This window comes from Epinephelus lanceolatus, chromosome 2 (genome assembly GCF_041903045.1).
Source record: "Epinephelus lanceolatus isolate andai-2023 chromosome 2, ASM4190304v1, whole genome shotgun sequence".
In the NCBI taxonomy this organism is placed as follows: Eukaryota; Metazoa; Chordata; class Actinopteri; order Perciformes; family Serranidae; genus Epinephelus; species Epinephelus lanceolatus.
The window spans coordinates 18,922,986-18,938,795 of record NC_135735.1 but is presented as its reverse complement, the minus strand read 5'-3'; positions in this window follow the sequence as shown (position 1 = coordinate 18,938,795).

Sequence of the window (15,810 nt, the reverse complement as noted above, 5' to 3'; positions counted from 1 at the left end):
ACAGCAAAGCTACCCTAGGGAGAAGTTTGGGTAGTTAAAGCTACTCAGAAAAAGTAGATCAAACTACACTGTACATGCATTAACAAAATATGAGCAAAAAAATCACATGCAAGCAAAGAAAAAAAGACACTCTGTTGAGTTCACTGCAAATAGTGCCCACTTATTCATAGGTCCAGGAGGGGGTATTGCACCAAGCAAGATTACCCAGTTAGTGAAATACTGCCAAGGCCAACTTGTTCATAGGGCATATATTTAAAAACAATAATGATTAAAAAAAAACTACATATGAGAGAGTGCATGGAGTGTCATTTTTGCTAAAAAAGAAAAAAAAAGTGTCAGGAGAGTTCAAGAAGCCACAGGGTTATACAAACGGACCTCCCCTCAACATAAGAATAAAAACAGACAATAACAAAAGTAAGGAGAAAAGAAGACAAAAGAACTAAACTAACATTGTACAGCAAAATACAACCAAAGATAAATGACTACAGGAAACTCATTGGGCAGTCAGTGAAAAATAAAAAGCGAGACATACATAGAACACAGTGCAGTGAAAAAAGAAATATATATATATATATATATATATATATATATATACAAATCAAGAAATAATTAGACATCATGAATTGAATGTAATGATATGTTACTTTTCAAATGTTCTAAGGATGAAGAGCTCTTGACAACATGAACTTTGGTGTTACAAATCTGTATACCACGATATCTGAGGGTATACTGACCATGTTATGTTCTGTAAAAAGGAAGGTGGAGCTGATTGGGAATTAAATGCAAAGAAATTGCTAAATGATGATGGCAAAGAAGAAGGTAAGAACATACAATATATTTATATATGAACACACATACAGTACAGGCCAAAAGTTTGGACACACCTTCTCATTCAATGCGTTTTCTTTATTTTCATGACTATTTACATTGTAGATTCTCACTGAAGGCATCAAAACTATGAATGAACACGTGTGGAGTTATGTACTTAACAAAAAAAGGTGAAATAACTGAAAACATGTTTTATATTCTAGTTTCTTCAAAATAGCCACCCTTTGCTCTGATTACTGCTTTGCACACTCTTGGCATTCTCTCCATGAGCTTCAAGAGGTAGTCACCTGAAATGGTTTCCACTTCACAGGTGTGCCTTATCAGGGTTAATTAGTGGAATTTCTTGCTTTATCAATGGGGTTGGGACCATCAGTTGTGTTGTGCAGAAGTCAGGTTAATACACAGCCGACAGCCCTATTGGACAACTGTTAAAATTCATATTATGGCAAGAACCAATCAGCTAACTAAAGAAAAACGAGTGGCTATCATTACTTTAAGAAATGAAGGTCAGTCAGTCCGGAAAATTGCAAAAACTTTAAATGTGTCCCCAAGTGGAGTCGCAAAAACCATCAAGCGCTACAACGAAACTGGCACACATGAGGACCGACCCAGGAAAGGAAGACCAAGAGTCACCTCTGCTTCTGAGGATAAGTTCATCCGAGTCACCAGCCTCAGAAATCGCAAGTTAACAGCAGCTCAGATCAGAGACCAGATGAATGCCACACAGAGTTCTAGCAGCAGACCCATCTCTAGAACAACTGTTAAGAGGAGACTGCGCCAATCAGGCCTTCATGGTCAAATAGCTGCTAGGAAACCACTGCTAAGGAAAGGCAACAAGCAGAAGAGATTTGTTTGGGCCAAGAAACACAAGGAATGGACATTAGACCAGTGGAAATCTGTGCTTTGGTCTGATGAGTCCAAATTTGACATCTTTGGTTCCAACCGCCGTGTCTTTGTGAGACGCAGAAAAGGTGAACGGATGGATTCCACATGCCTGGTTCCCACTGTGAAGCATGGAGGAGGAGGTGTGATGGTGTGGGGGTGTTTTGCTGGTGACACTGTTGGGGATTTATTCAAAATTGAAGGCACACTGAACCAGCATGGCTACCACAGCATCCTGCAGCGACATGCCATCCCATCCGGTTTGCGTTTAGTTGGACGATCATTTATTTTTCAACAGGACAATGACCCCAAACACACCTCCAGGCTGTGTAAGGGCTATTTGACCAAGAAGGAGAGTGATGGAGTGCTGCGGCAGATGACCTGGCCTCCACAGTCACCGGACCTGAACCCAATCGAGATGGTTTGGGGTGAGCTGGACCGCAGAGTGAAGGCAAAGGGGCCAACAAGTGCTAAACACCTCTGGGAACTCCTTCAAGACTGTTGGGAAACCATTTCAGGTGACTACCTCTTGAAGCTCATCGAGAGAATGCCAAGAGTGTGCAAAGCAGTAATCAGAGCAAAGGGTGGCTATTTTGAAGAAACTAGAATATAAAACATGTTTTCAGTTATTTCACCTTTTTTTGTTAAGTACATAACTCCACATGTGTTCATTCATAGTTTTGATGCCTTCAGTGATAATCTACAATGTAAATAGTCATGAAAATAAAGAAAACGCATTGAATGAGAAGGTGTGTCCAAACTTTTGGCCTGTACTGTATCTGATGAATATTTATGTCATATACTGAGAGAACGTTCAGTTTCCCGAACCAATCTTACAAATCATTTTTGCAGCAAATTAAGCTTATACAGGTTTTGTATACAGGGTCCATCAGTCCAATAGATGGCTTTCAGAAATTAGAGTTGAGGTGCGTATTGCACCAAGCAGGATTAATCAGTTTGCAAAGTAGCTTCTAAAATAGCATGCAACAACTTCTCATTTGTTAAAAAAAAAACGCAGTAATCAAAAGACTATTTATGACTAATTGTAGTCAAAGAGGGTTCAATACAGTTGAGATGCAAAGGTAAAATAAAAACAAAAAACATTGTTATTCTTTTATGGCCCAAAGTTATTTGTAGTTTCAGTAGTTAACTATGCAAAAAATGGCAAAAAAGTAATTTAACCACTTAAATCAATATGCAAATATGATTGTAACTGAGCTACCACCAAGCTATGGCAAAATTCAGTTATATTAATAGTTTAATTAATTTAATTACATGTACTTCACTACTACTCAACACTGAAAACATATGAACCTGAGCCTTAAATTGACCAAAAAAAAAAAAAAATTGAGTGGGAGTCTGCCGCTTTCTCAAAATATGTCACAAACTTCTGACTTTGTTTTTTCTGTTATCAGCAAACGCATCAGTCAGGTTTCACTGCTCAGGAGAAAACACACATTAGTGAACTGTAAATCATGAGAATAAAAACAAGTAAAAAAAAAAAAAACTACAGGATAGGCTCTGTGTAAAAACTTTGGGTGCTTTATAAAATCTGTGTAATGAAGCATGCAGAAAAACACAACAAGCCAGCCTAATTAAGCACTGCATGTGATGTGGATTTGTAGTCATTACCACGGCTTGTTTTTGTCAGTGAGTTTGAGATATTAGCAAAGAATGCATCTGAAGCAGCCCAAAACATAAGCCAGTGAATTCAACTGGAAATAAAACACACCATTTGGGACTTAAGGTCTGGAATACAGCAGATACAGTAAATACAAGGGTGCAACATTGTGCAAAAGGTTAGATGCCATAGCTTCTTCTTAAGACTATAACTGAATTTGTGTACTACTTGAGGATGCAGTCCCTTCCTTAAAAGCTAATTTTGGCCCACTTTTCATATTCAACTACATGTTACTGATAATACTTCGACATTTGCAGGACTTTTGTTTGTAATCAATTATTTCTACAGTGTAGTACAGCAAGGAAATCTTTCCATCATTGTTTGACATCTGATTATTATGATTATGGCCCACCAGCTTGATAAACCTCACACTTGTCAACTTCCTAATGCGATGAGCAGCAAAGACGTGGATGTGGAAAAATTAACCCACATATAAATTTATTACAATGAGCACAGGGAAGATGTAGCAAATTATATAATTAATATAATATATAAGCCATTGTGGTATGGGAAGAGAGAGAGCAAAAACTGTGTCTGAATTGCTTATATTGCCATTAACTGTTAGTGTATTCATAAAAATGTGAACTGGTTGAAATGTCTAAATTGTAGCCTTTTGAAATTTAATCTATTGGCCTGAAAGTTTAATGTAATTCAAGTTTCAAGAATCTGTGTAAAACATAAAATATCTGCGACACACCACCCATTGGATCCCGACTAAACTGGGGCATGTGATGCATCTTACGTGCATCATGGCATTCTGACATTTTCAAAATTACTGCCCCAAGGGAGACACTGTGAATACAAGTCAAAATTAATAAGTGAAAACTTTGCTTACAGCTACTAACATGCTTTCCAGCACTGCTGAGTAAATGCCAAATACAGAGTACAGTGTTTTTTTTCTCTGTGAGAGTTGTGAACACAGAAAACACATCTAATAATAATTAGACAAAGGATTTGGAGCAGAGTGATAAGATCACCCACAGAGCACACTGGGGACTGTCTCTGCAGGGACTGTTTCACCAATAAAAAGGTATTTTTAATGAAAACGGTTTCATGTCATGTAAATTTTCTGTACATTAAGTAACTCTCTTTCTAAAAAGTTTTAATGTTGTTTTTAATGCTCTTAGCAACACAAATAAAACTTTTTGGGCTGGAACTGCATTCTTGTGCACTACGATGGGGATAAGTGAAATGAATATGTTTCTTGGAACAGGTAAGGCATTATATCAGTAATCTCACATACTACATTTGAATAGTAATGGCTGTTGGAAATGAGGTAGGTAAGTGGGCCAATTTTGCATTACAAATTCTGTATTTTAATAACTGATTGTGCTTATTAGAGTCATAGCGTTGGTTGCATTAGGTCACTGTGAAATTTAACTAAATGGGCATTTTTGCCTTTATTAGACAGTTAATAGATAGATAGTGATACAGCAGATGTTTTTTAGGTCGTGATAGATAGAGGGAGCTGATGTGCAAAACAAAGCAAATGACCACGTTAAAGGTCCAGTGTGTGGGATTTAGTGGCCTCTAGTGGTGAGGTTGCAGAACTGAAATGTCTCCCGTGTGCCAAGCATGTAGGAGAACTACGGTGACAAACTGTTTGTCCATTCTGGGCTACAGTAGAACAACATGACAGACTCCATGGAAGAGGACCTGCTCCATATGTAGATCATGGATGCATAGAGAGAACTTGATACAGCGTTGGACGCAGGGCCCTGTTCATTCCTATGAGTGTTGCTCAGTGGTGCATGAAGCCAAAAAAAATCTGCTGTGTACAAAATTACCCGGATAATCGATACTGCTTGCGCACTGTGTGGCCCATAGAGCAGACTCACTAAAGACTTCTGCTGATTGAGCCAGCTACTTCCACTTTAGCACTCTGCTAACATGAATGGTGATGAAAGGATTCAATCATGCAGCTCTTCTAGACTTTTCAAACGGATCAAATCTTGATAGTGAAACGAGTCATTTTGTGGGGATTACGACACTAAAAAAAATGTATCCCATGACCCACAGACATCTCTGTACATGTACATCTGACGGAAAAGTCTTTCTGGGCCACTTAGCATCACGTGATAGGTGAAATTACATTGTCTGGCCATTACAAAAACTGTCTTCAAAGCCCAGCGCACTTCCTAGTGGCCTGATGTAGGTGTAAATGAAGAAAACAGGTGACTACAAATGAATGAAGGCATAGTTAAGAATATTATATAGCATTTCTGCCTCAGGTGCCCTTAATTTGTACGCACTGGACCTTTAAAGATGAGGTGATTTTTGGGGGTTTTCAGTTGTACAACATGTCTGGATGGAGGACAGTCTTTGATTTAAAGCCAGGTGCAGATTGCATAAGGAATAAATGCAATAAATGCGAGCACAGACAGCTCTGTAAATGTCATTTGTGATATGCTGATGATGATGATCCCCCACTTTACTTGAAAATGACCAGAATCTGGGTCAGATCTGTAACAAAGGTAGCCTACACACACACATACACACACACACACACACACACACACACACACACACACACACACACATACACACATTGTATACACGCAGTGTTGTCCAGGGCTGACGTCATTATAAAAGACAGAGGCAGATAACAGCCACCGAGGGGCACTGCAGCTCACACTTTTTCCCTTCCCCATCCTTGGAAAAGCCAGTGGAACTGCACTATTATTTGCATGCCAGAACTTGGTGTTTGTTTAGTCAGGAAGGCAATTAAAGCCAATTTCAACAGGTTTAATTAGATTGATTTGAATAATTGTTTTGAAAGGCCTTGTAGATCCCATCATCACAGTAAATCCAGGATTAGCAGCATTCATCTGATTTGCATACTTTAACTGGCATTTAATTTCGTAGACCTCGGGAAGCATTGATCAAAGATAATCCTGTACATATACTTTTTTATTCATTTTGTTTTCATGTTGCAGATATTATCAACGTTACTGTGTGTGTGTGTGTGTTTTTTCTCACAGTAAAATTAATTTACCGTCGAAAAACTGTAACACGCTGACTTCATGTTAAGTGTGAGGGGGCTCGGAAAGGTCAGTTTGGAGCGGAGAGGGAGCACTGTTGCACAGCAGATGCATTATGATGTGAAGGTCAACAAGACACTCATCATGCTTGGTAAAACGTAGCACTTAAAAGGCCCCGGCAATCCATTATTAGTTGCAGGTAGACAACAGTGAACAGTGATCAAACCAAGTGTAAATCTACCCAAGGCTAACAGAACAAGAGGTGAAGGAGAAACTGAGAGTGAAAAGGATAAATATAGGAGGGCGGTGCTGCAGATTAATTACCGACAAAAAAGGACGCGTGACCTAGACAAATGAGGAAGTGCAAGGTCTGGTGAGTTGGGGAGGAGGATGCTCAAACCAATTGCAGGTCTGTAGGCCAATGCCACTCGCCACCCCCACTTCTTCTTCCTTCAGACACATGATTCTGCACACTGAAGAGAGACTACAAGCTCTCCTCCCCCAGTGCTGCTGATAGGATGATAATGGAGCATTCCTTGAAGCTGTTTCTCATTCATGCTAGCTGTGACAAGGGAGGAACATGCTTTTTTTCCCACTGGGGGCAGCTAACTCTTTCAGCTAAGATCATGGGCATGTAACCTGAGATTTGCTCACAATACCTTCCTCTTACTTGAATCCTCTTGTTTATGTGGCGTGGATATGAGATTCATACCTACCTGTCTGTCTGAGCCGGTGCGGAATCAAAGTTTCCTGATGTGCAGAGCTATAAAAGAAAAGGTAGTGACTTTTTCCTCAAGTTTGGACTTTTATTCCAAATCAAATGGCTCTAAAAATTGTAAAACATGACTGTAACAATGTCTCACAGCAACTTTATGGACATGGAGATGTTGCTGTTTACATCCTGCTCCAGAAATTGACTTTAATTCGAGCCTTAAGACACAGAATAAGTGCAAGAATGTCTGGATTTGTCCAGGGCTGTGTAATCACAAAGGAATGTCCTGAGACATTTCTTGCTTTTCCTCTACAAGACCCCTCTTTTCCCACGGCTCGTCCAGGTCTTGAGAATCTGTTTCCTCTGCGCTCTCTCTCTCTCTCTCTCACTCCCTCCCTCTCGCTGCCTCCCTTCCTCCCTCTCTGTCCCGCTCTCTGTTTGTGGAGACACATGAATACCACAAAGGCTGGTTTATAGGAGAACTACAATACAAGCTCAGTGTCTTCAAGAGCACAAAGAGCAAGAGTCCGTGCCTTCTTAGAAACCTCTAGGAAGGAACATCCAGGCTAAGGTTGTGAGTTATTTCCAGCGTTAAATCAAACAGGAGATTCATGGAAACAAACAGGCTACACAGCAGAGTTGAGTGAACTTGCTAAGCACATATTGTAAGTTGTTGTCCTGGGGGAAATTTCTGTGTTGTGTCTCTTTCTGAAACCTTCACGCCAAAAGATGAGGGTTTTTGTAGAACAACAAACCGCAGGCTAAATGTGGCCAAAGATTTCTCTTGTATAGAGCTGTATGCTTACAGAGCAATATGTCTGCTGGAGATGATCTCATGGCAACTTGGGGATAGGCAGACAATGTATTGGTTTGTTTTTTTTATACCGAGGAAGTCTTTGCCCATTTGAGGATGACGTTATTTAAAGTGTGCACAGGCCTGCTTCAAACACAGGGCCGCAGACGTGCATCTGAACAGATCAGTAACAATGGCCACATGTGTTAACACTTTAGGTCACATGTTTGAGGGGCACCATCTAAAATGCTCGTGAGCTATTTGTGGACATTCTTCCCTCGCCATAGGTTTGCTCCGTCGCGCTCTGCGAATGCTCGTCCTATCAGTGGAAATATTTTTCCTTAAATCCACACGTGTTGCAGGCAAAATGAATAAATCACACACCTGATTCATGAGGAGAAGGAGCCCATTTTTCAATCAGTGACTTTTTATTTTTTATTTTAGCAGAACAATGTTTTAACCCACACAACCACTAAAAGGCTTTTCCAAGGATTCAAAGAACATTTGTTGGTCTTAATGCTCCCCAGACACAAAGTGACATCTGCCTCCCTCCCTGCATGCCTGCTGCTCTTTGTTCAGATGAGCACTGAGGGGAGAGCACATTGAAGGCAAAGATGATGTCACCATTGTGATCATTACTGTGCTGTGTGGTGCCCTATTTTTGACCAGGCGTCACTGAGGGCAGGCCAGAATGTCTGCCTGCACACTGCCAGGAGGAGCAGTGGCCTGCCAGTATTAATTAACACAGGGCCTGTTTTCATCAGTCCTAAAATCGTCTTAAGACCACCCCCTCGGGCCCACCTAAGTCTACATTCAGATGCTCTTCGACAAATAGATTATTTGCGCAATCTAAAGGTTTGTGGATGTTTTCCTAACCTCGTGGTCTGGAGTCTTTTGTTTTGTTTCACTGCAATAAAAGATTTCCAGTATATTCTTGGTCAAACATTGATCTTTATCTGCTCCATACATGCTTCACTAAGTGCTCCATTTATTATTATTCAGTAACTAGTCCTGCCCAGCTGTATTAACACTCCAGCTCAATGTGAACTGTGAACTGTGTCTGTTGAATAATTTATTTTGCCAATCAAAGAAATTAATAGAGACAGTTCATTATTAAATTAATACAAACACACACAGTCACACTAATAGAAACACACACATTTACAGACATTTTTTTAAATTAATCTGCTTCGGGGAATAAATGTGGATTTATTTTAAATTCTGCTAATAATCCCAAAGGCTCATTTCGGCATATAAAGAATTGTATCACTGTAAATGAGATCATTATTTCCCACCAAACCTGCAATTCATTTCCAAGAGATGACGTTCTCATTGACACCACCGTACTTACAGGGTTCATTTATTATTCATAATGAAACTTTCATAGATGCAGGTGCGAGGGGCTGACTGACAGATGTTACCAACTTTTGACTTCAGTACTCCTGATCTTTGTCACTCGAGGCACGTAGACAACACGTTGTATATTTGTCTTATAGTTTTTACACAGTGTAAGCTTAATTGCTGTTCCAGAGCACATGCCTTCTGTAAAGAATTCACTCCCATGAGGATCCAAGAGGTTACCAGCTAATAGGTCAGTGAGGACGCACTCCCTGATGTTGTTATTGTGACCAATAACACCCGTGAGTTCTCAAAATTCCTCCCTGCTCACTGTTGATGTTTTTAGTTTCTAATTATCAACAGTGAGCTGAAGGAAAGTTGGGGATTTGAGTGTGCTGTTGGGCGCCATAAGGAGGTTTATCTTTAAACACAAAGTTTTAGTTTTTGTTTTTTTTTTTTTTTTGGATGAAGCACTCTAAAACACTAAGCAATCAGGCTTGGAGGCAAATGTCAGCTCATGATGCAGATAAACCAAGCTGTTATTACTCTGAGGGATTAAAGATTGTCTTGCAGAGAAATTGCCAAAAATCTTAAAGTATCTTTGAACACTCTGGCCTGAAATGTGTTTAATATGTGTGAAGGACTCAAAAAGGTCTGTTTGACTTGCTGTATGTTAAAAACACAAACAGACAGACGTACAGGTTTATGTTAATAACTCAAAATGAGCAAAACTAAAGCCATTTTTATTAGATAGTTATTCTTAAAGGTTTGCTGTGTAGGGTTTAGCAGGCTCTAACAGTGAGGTTGCGGATTACAACCAAAAAACCACATTCAAACCTGCTAACATCTGGCTTTTGCATTTAATGGGAAAGGTTACAATCGGCAATCACTCCTGGGACAAATGACTCTGCAGTAGTCGCGGATATTTATTGGCTTCAGCTCCAAACAGCTCTGATCGTCAGGGATGGAAATACAACACCCAGGTGGATGTGTTAATTAATTTTTGCCCCATTACCAGTGAGATGCATTGACAGGCCACCACGAAGTATAAGCAAACAGTCCTAATCCAAATTTATTCTGCACCGAGTTTGAGTGACATTGAATAAGTAAGAGGAATAATAAAGAAGTAACCACTTAACATTTTCACTTGCCTCCATACTGCTTACTACTGTTTACTAACCTGTTTTCCTGTGTTGTCTTGTGTTGTGACAGAAGGGCATATTCGCCTGCTGCAGAGCTGTGTGCACAGCTCTAGTCTACTGGCTATGGGAAAGCAGTATATTGCCTATTTCTATCAGGTATTCACACGTTTAAAAATACCCTCATACATGTGCTAATTCTGATGAAAAAGGGGTACAAGTGAAACGTCTTCCATGTGCCAAGTGTGTAGGAGAACTACAGTGATCTACATGAAAACGCAGTACAAATGGCCCTCTTTAGATCCAGTGTTTGGCAGACTCCATGGAAGAGGATCTGTTCCATATGTAAAGGAAATGACACACAGTGGTTAAAAACTAATGACAACATAGTTATGAATATTATATTCACTTTCTGCCAGTAAATGTCCCTACATCCTACACAGTGAACTTTAAAGGAACTTTAATTTTGTGTTGATTTCAGTGGCCGCTGAGGACAAACGCAGTAGTTTTCCATGAGCGCTGTTGTCTCCTGTCATAAAAATTTTCTGGCTACCACGTGCATTTGTTTTAGAAGTGAATGACAAATAAAACAAATAAGCTTTGGTTTAACCACCGATGTAAATTTATATATTAATGTGAAACCATATCTTGCAATGTGTTTCATATAATAGACATATTACATAGCAGTCTAGGAAGAAGCGGGCCGGTTCAGGATCAGTTTTGAATCCTTTCAAATCCTGCAAGTCTCTCCTTCTGCTGAATGACCGACAGAGGCTGACTTGTCACTGTTCTTTTTCTCTTTGCTAATCCAGCCCCAGTAGGCTGCTAACTGTGAAACTTTGCCTGTAAACACAGGCTCTTCCGGTGTGCAGGGCGTAAATTGCTTTATCTGATTTTGTGGGGAATCAAACCTGGAGACAGACATTATGAATAATTATATAGAAATAGCCAGTCTTCTGGGTGATGGACTTGTTTGCTTATGTAAGTAATGCAGAGACAGTTTCATAACCAGTTGAAAACTCCTTGTAGTTGCTTTAACAGAACAAAAAATCATGAATATTTCACAGTGGCATAATGATGATAATGAGGCAGTGCAGGAAGTTGCACTAGGGCCCGTGGGGTGGGGGGGTGGGGGGGGGCATAGAGAGAGTAGGCCCTCCAATGATGTGTTGGGCAGAGAGCGGGCCCTTGCAAGTGATCCAGAATGGCACCTCCAAAATACGCCTATGTTAAAAGAAGAACCGACATTTAATTTGAAAGACGCCATTTGCTATATAAGCCCTAGAAAATGTTATCCCATCTCTGTAACTAAATTCAATTCTTATTCTACAAAAAGTATAAATAAAGTTTAAATGATTAATTAACCAAATAACTTCTTATTGTCATATACAGATATACAATGGCTGTAAAATCCAACACACTGTGGGTGAAATATATTTGTCTGATGTTTTGTGTGTGTGTGTGTGTGTGTGTGTGTGTGTGTGCGTGCGTGCAAGTGCTTCATAACAAGTATCTAGCATACACTAGAGCCCCTCATAATGGCGTGCACTGGGGCCCATTGTAACTACCGTATGCCACTGATATTTCACTGAGCTTTTTCTTTCTCATGTTTCCCAATTTTGCCTTAAAATATATTTGACATTATTCAAAATTTAATCAGCGTTGGGAAAGGACGGGGAAAGGTTGTTCATATGGCTTCTTTAATCTCTGACTTTGCATATCAAACAATCAATTTTGGCACGACAGTCACACCTTTTTCTCAACACAGTGAGCTTTGATAAAAACATGTGTCCTCATATGTTCAGCCACAGAAACTCTCACACACAAAAATTCCAGCCTCACTCAACATTTTGTCTCAGTTTATGCATTTGCTGATTAAAAAGAGTTCAGACGCCGGCCGGCTTTATGTATGTGGACATTATACCTGCAGGGGGGGGCTTTTTTCATACATTTTATAATAGCTCTTGGGCTTTATACGCAGTTCAAACACACCTCTAGAATGGATACGAAAGCTTGTTCAATAGATGGATTTTTGATGGCCTTGACGCACTCTCTGAAAATAGCTCATATGGTATGCATGGACATTTTTTCCGCATTTAAATGAGACTTTGAGGTCTATAATTAGACCATAGGTAGCATTTTGATACAACATATTAGCATCAGTTTTACTCTGGATCTGTTTTTTGTGTTCTCTGCTTTTATTTCTATGGATAAGGTAACAAATATAAATGCAATCAACATGTAGGACAAACCAAAGCCTACTTCACCTTGCACAGACAGATACACTCATTTCTTTTATGGTATCCACATCAAAATACACACAGGTAAGATTTGCTTCACATGCTGTGTGGGTGTTGAAACCACTCGTGTTTCTGGCAGCACTTACAATTATTTAGGCATGAAACATGTGTCAAATCAGACTAGTAATTATTTCAGATTTGCCGAATAGGCACAGTATGGATGTATGTGACAGCAGTGGTAATTTATATATAGTAGCAGTACATTATCTTGACGTGTTCAGAATTTAGTCGAACTGAGACACTTAAAGGGAATGAAACACGTTCACAGTTGTTTCCCTACTCTCCTTCTACCAAACTCAATCTTTCCTTTCAGATGCACAATTTAATTTGTCTTTTTTTCATGTTGTCAAACACTAATCCTCACACACAAACACTTACTGTGCTCTAATTTCCTTTGGCTCTTTTCTATTTCTCCAAATTAAGTTTCAGTATAAGACATCCTTGAAAAAATTGAGGAGTTTCCTTCATCATGAACACCTGATTTCTTCAGCAGAGAATCAACTGATTAATTTCACAATTTTGGAAAACAATCTTTAAAAGTCTGTTTGCAGTTTCAATTCTGATTTTCCAGGGCTTTTAAGTCAAGACAAAACACACCTCCAAAATGGTTATCGCTATCAATCAATCAATCAATTTTATTTATAAAGCCCAATATCACAAATCACAATTTGCCTCGCAGGGCTTTACAGCATACGACATCCCTCTGTCCTTAGGACCCTCGCAGCGGATAAGGAAAAACTCCCCTATCAGTGGAGCTATCAGTGATTGTCCTTTTTTATATCAAACAATTCACTTTTTGTAGTTGCTTGCTGATGCTGAATAATTTGGGCTAATGTCTTTTCATGAAACATGCCAAATTCTCACTCACATGAGTTTGGTGTGTCCTAAAAAAGTTGGTGTTTGAATTAAATGCTTGTGATGTAACACAAGGCATGGCTAATTTGAAATTAGTTACGAGTTCCACTTTCAGCACTCTGCAGTGCAAATAACAATATTCATTTTCAATGCTTTGATCCAAATTTTCAGGGAACTCTCTGCCAAATCTGGTCAAAAACAACAAGAAAGATTTCTGCCTGCAGATACCAAATGCTGTTTAAATCTCTGATGACTGATTTTGCTAACAATGATGTCTGTCAATAAGAGCTGAGAGCCTCCTATACGGATTAGCATTTCAGTGGAATCCCATAAAAGGTAGCTTAGCTTTGCATTACAAATCACTAGTGGGTGACTTAATAGAAGTGTGTCAGGTCCCCGTGGAATTACAATAATGTTTCTTATTTTCCAGGTAATGACCATGCATTATTCAAGTAATGTGAGTGTATTTGTGTAAAACAGACATGTAAACTTTGTTGTAAGGACACAAAACAAACTGATTGGTGTTGCAACTGCACGACGGCGTAGGTGTAGATGTCGGGGGGGATGCAGGGGACACATTCCTTTTAAGTCTGGGTAAAGCAAAAATAAATATGTGTAATGAGTTTGTCACAACACAGAAAAATGTGTTATTAACCACCAAGCAGAATTTGAATGATTAAAAAATCAGCAAGTATTAAAATTAGATTTCAAAATCATGAAATAATATCTGAGATGTTGGCGATGTGTCCGCTGAAAAAGCTGAAATGAATATCCAGATGCTGCAAAGTGACTCTTGTTAGCAGCTAACTCAGTGGCACATAAGCACACATACACCCCAGGCCAAAGAACGAGCCAACATGATGTGACAGACTCCCATTAGCAGCTAACCCAGTAACACATGCAGTAAATGTTAGCACAGCACAGCACCCTCCGAAATCCAAGAACAAGTGAAGCGCTGCACAGTGATAGCTTCTCGTTCAGCAGCTAACATTAGCACAAAACACGCAACCACAGCAGTAAGTGGCAACTGCTAACATTCGTGATGGCTATTTTGCTTGTGTTTATATGACTATGGCTATTTTTATGGCTTTTTTGACTTTATTTGATAGGACAGGATGAGTGTGAAAGGAGGAAAGAGAGGGGACGACATGCAGCAAAGGGCTACAGGTCAGAATTGAACCCATGGCTGCTGTGGCAAGGACATAGCCTTTCCTACATGGGGTGCCTGCTCTACCAGGTGCACTACTGGGCACCCTGATGATTCTGGCATTTAACAAAGATTTTTCCTCATGTATTTATTAGACAGAAGGAGCTAAAAGAACTTGTGGAATGTAGCAAAGGCACTGAGGGCGAAAGGAACGACAACCAAATGAAAGTAGTAATGTAGTTGGAATGCCCAGTAGATGACGTGGTAGAGCAGGTGCCCCGTGCACTAAGGCTGTGTCCTTATCGCAGCAGCCCGGATTCCATTTCAACCCATGACCTTTTGCTGTAAGCATAAGCAGTCCTGTCAGATAAAACAGGGAAAAAGCCATTTTAAAAAGTAATGATGTAGTTTCTTTGTAGTAGGGGAGGAGTTATGTGAGGATGGCTTCAGTGCATCATTGAGCCATTATTTCAGGCTCGCTCAAAGATCTCCTGGATGCAGACATGATGAAAAACAGCTTAACGGTCTATCTCAATACAGCACTACACAGTTCACTCTTTTCAAGTATTTTCTAACATCTATAATGTCTTTAGAAAGATATCACTGATTTTGCTTTGCCCGGACTTCAAAGACATTTACACCATAAAGTGATGCAGAGAAGGCAAAAACTGGTGCATAAAAATTCGCCAGGAAATTAGGCTTTGATGCTCAAAATTTTCTGGCAGAGGACCCCCAAACCCTCCGTTTTAATACATGCCCCCTCCAAAGTTGAAACGAAAGCTACGCCCTTGCACTACAGTAATAACTAATATCATGCTGTCCATGTGGGTCAGAGAAAAGAGAGGAGAACAGCCACACCTCAGTGATGGCAATAAAAAAAAAGTATAACAGTCATTTATCTATCAAAGTATATTCCACTGTCAAGGATATATGCTAGTTCCTGTGGACAGAAATCAAAGCTAGTTATATGTAAACTATGATAAAGTAACGCACTGAAGCTTGAAATTCAACTGTGAAAGTCATTTCCCTTGAAAAATCCCCTCAGCTTCAACTGTCTCAAAAAAGCAGAATAAGAGAAATCACAGTCACAGAATGTACGTAATGTCATTTGTTATGTGTGTGTGCACCTGTTTTTCTTTTCCTTCCCTTTTTTG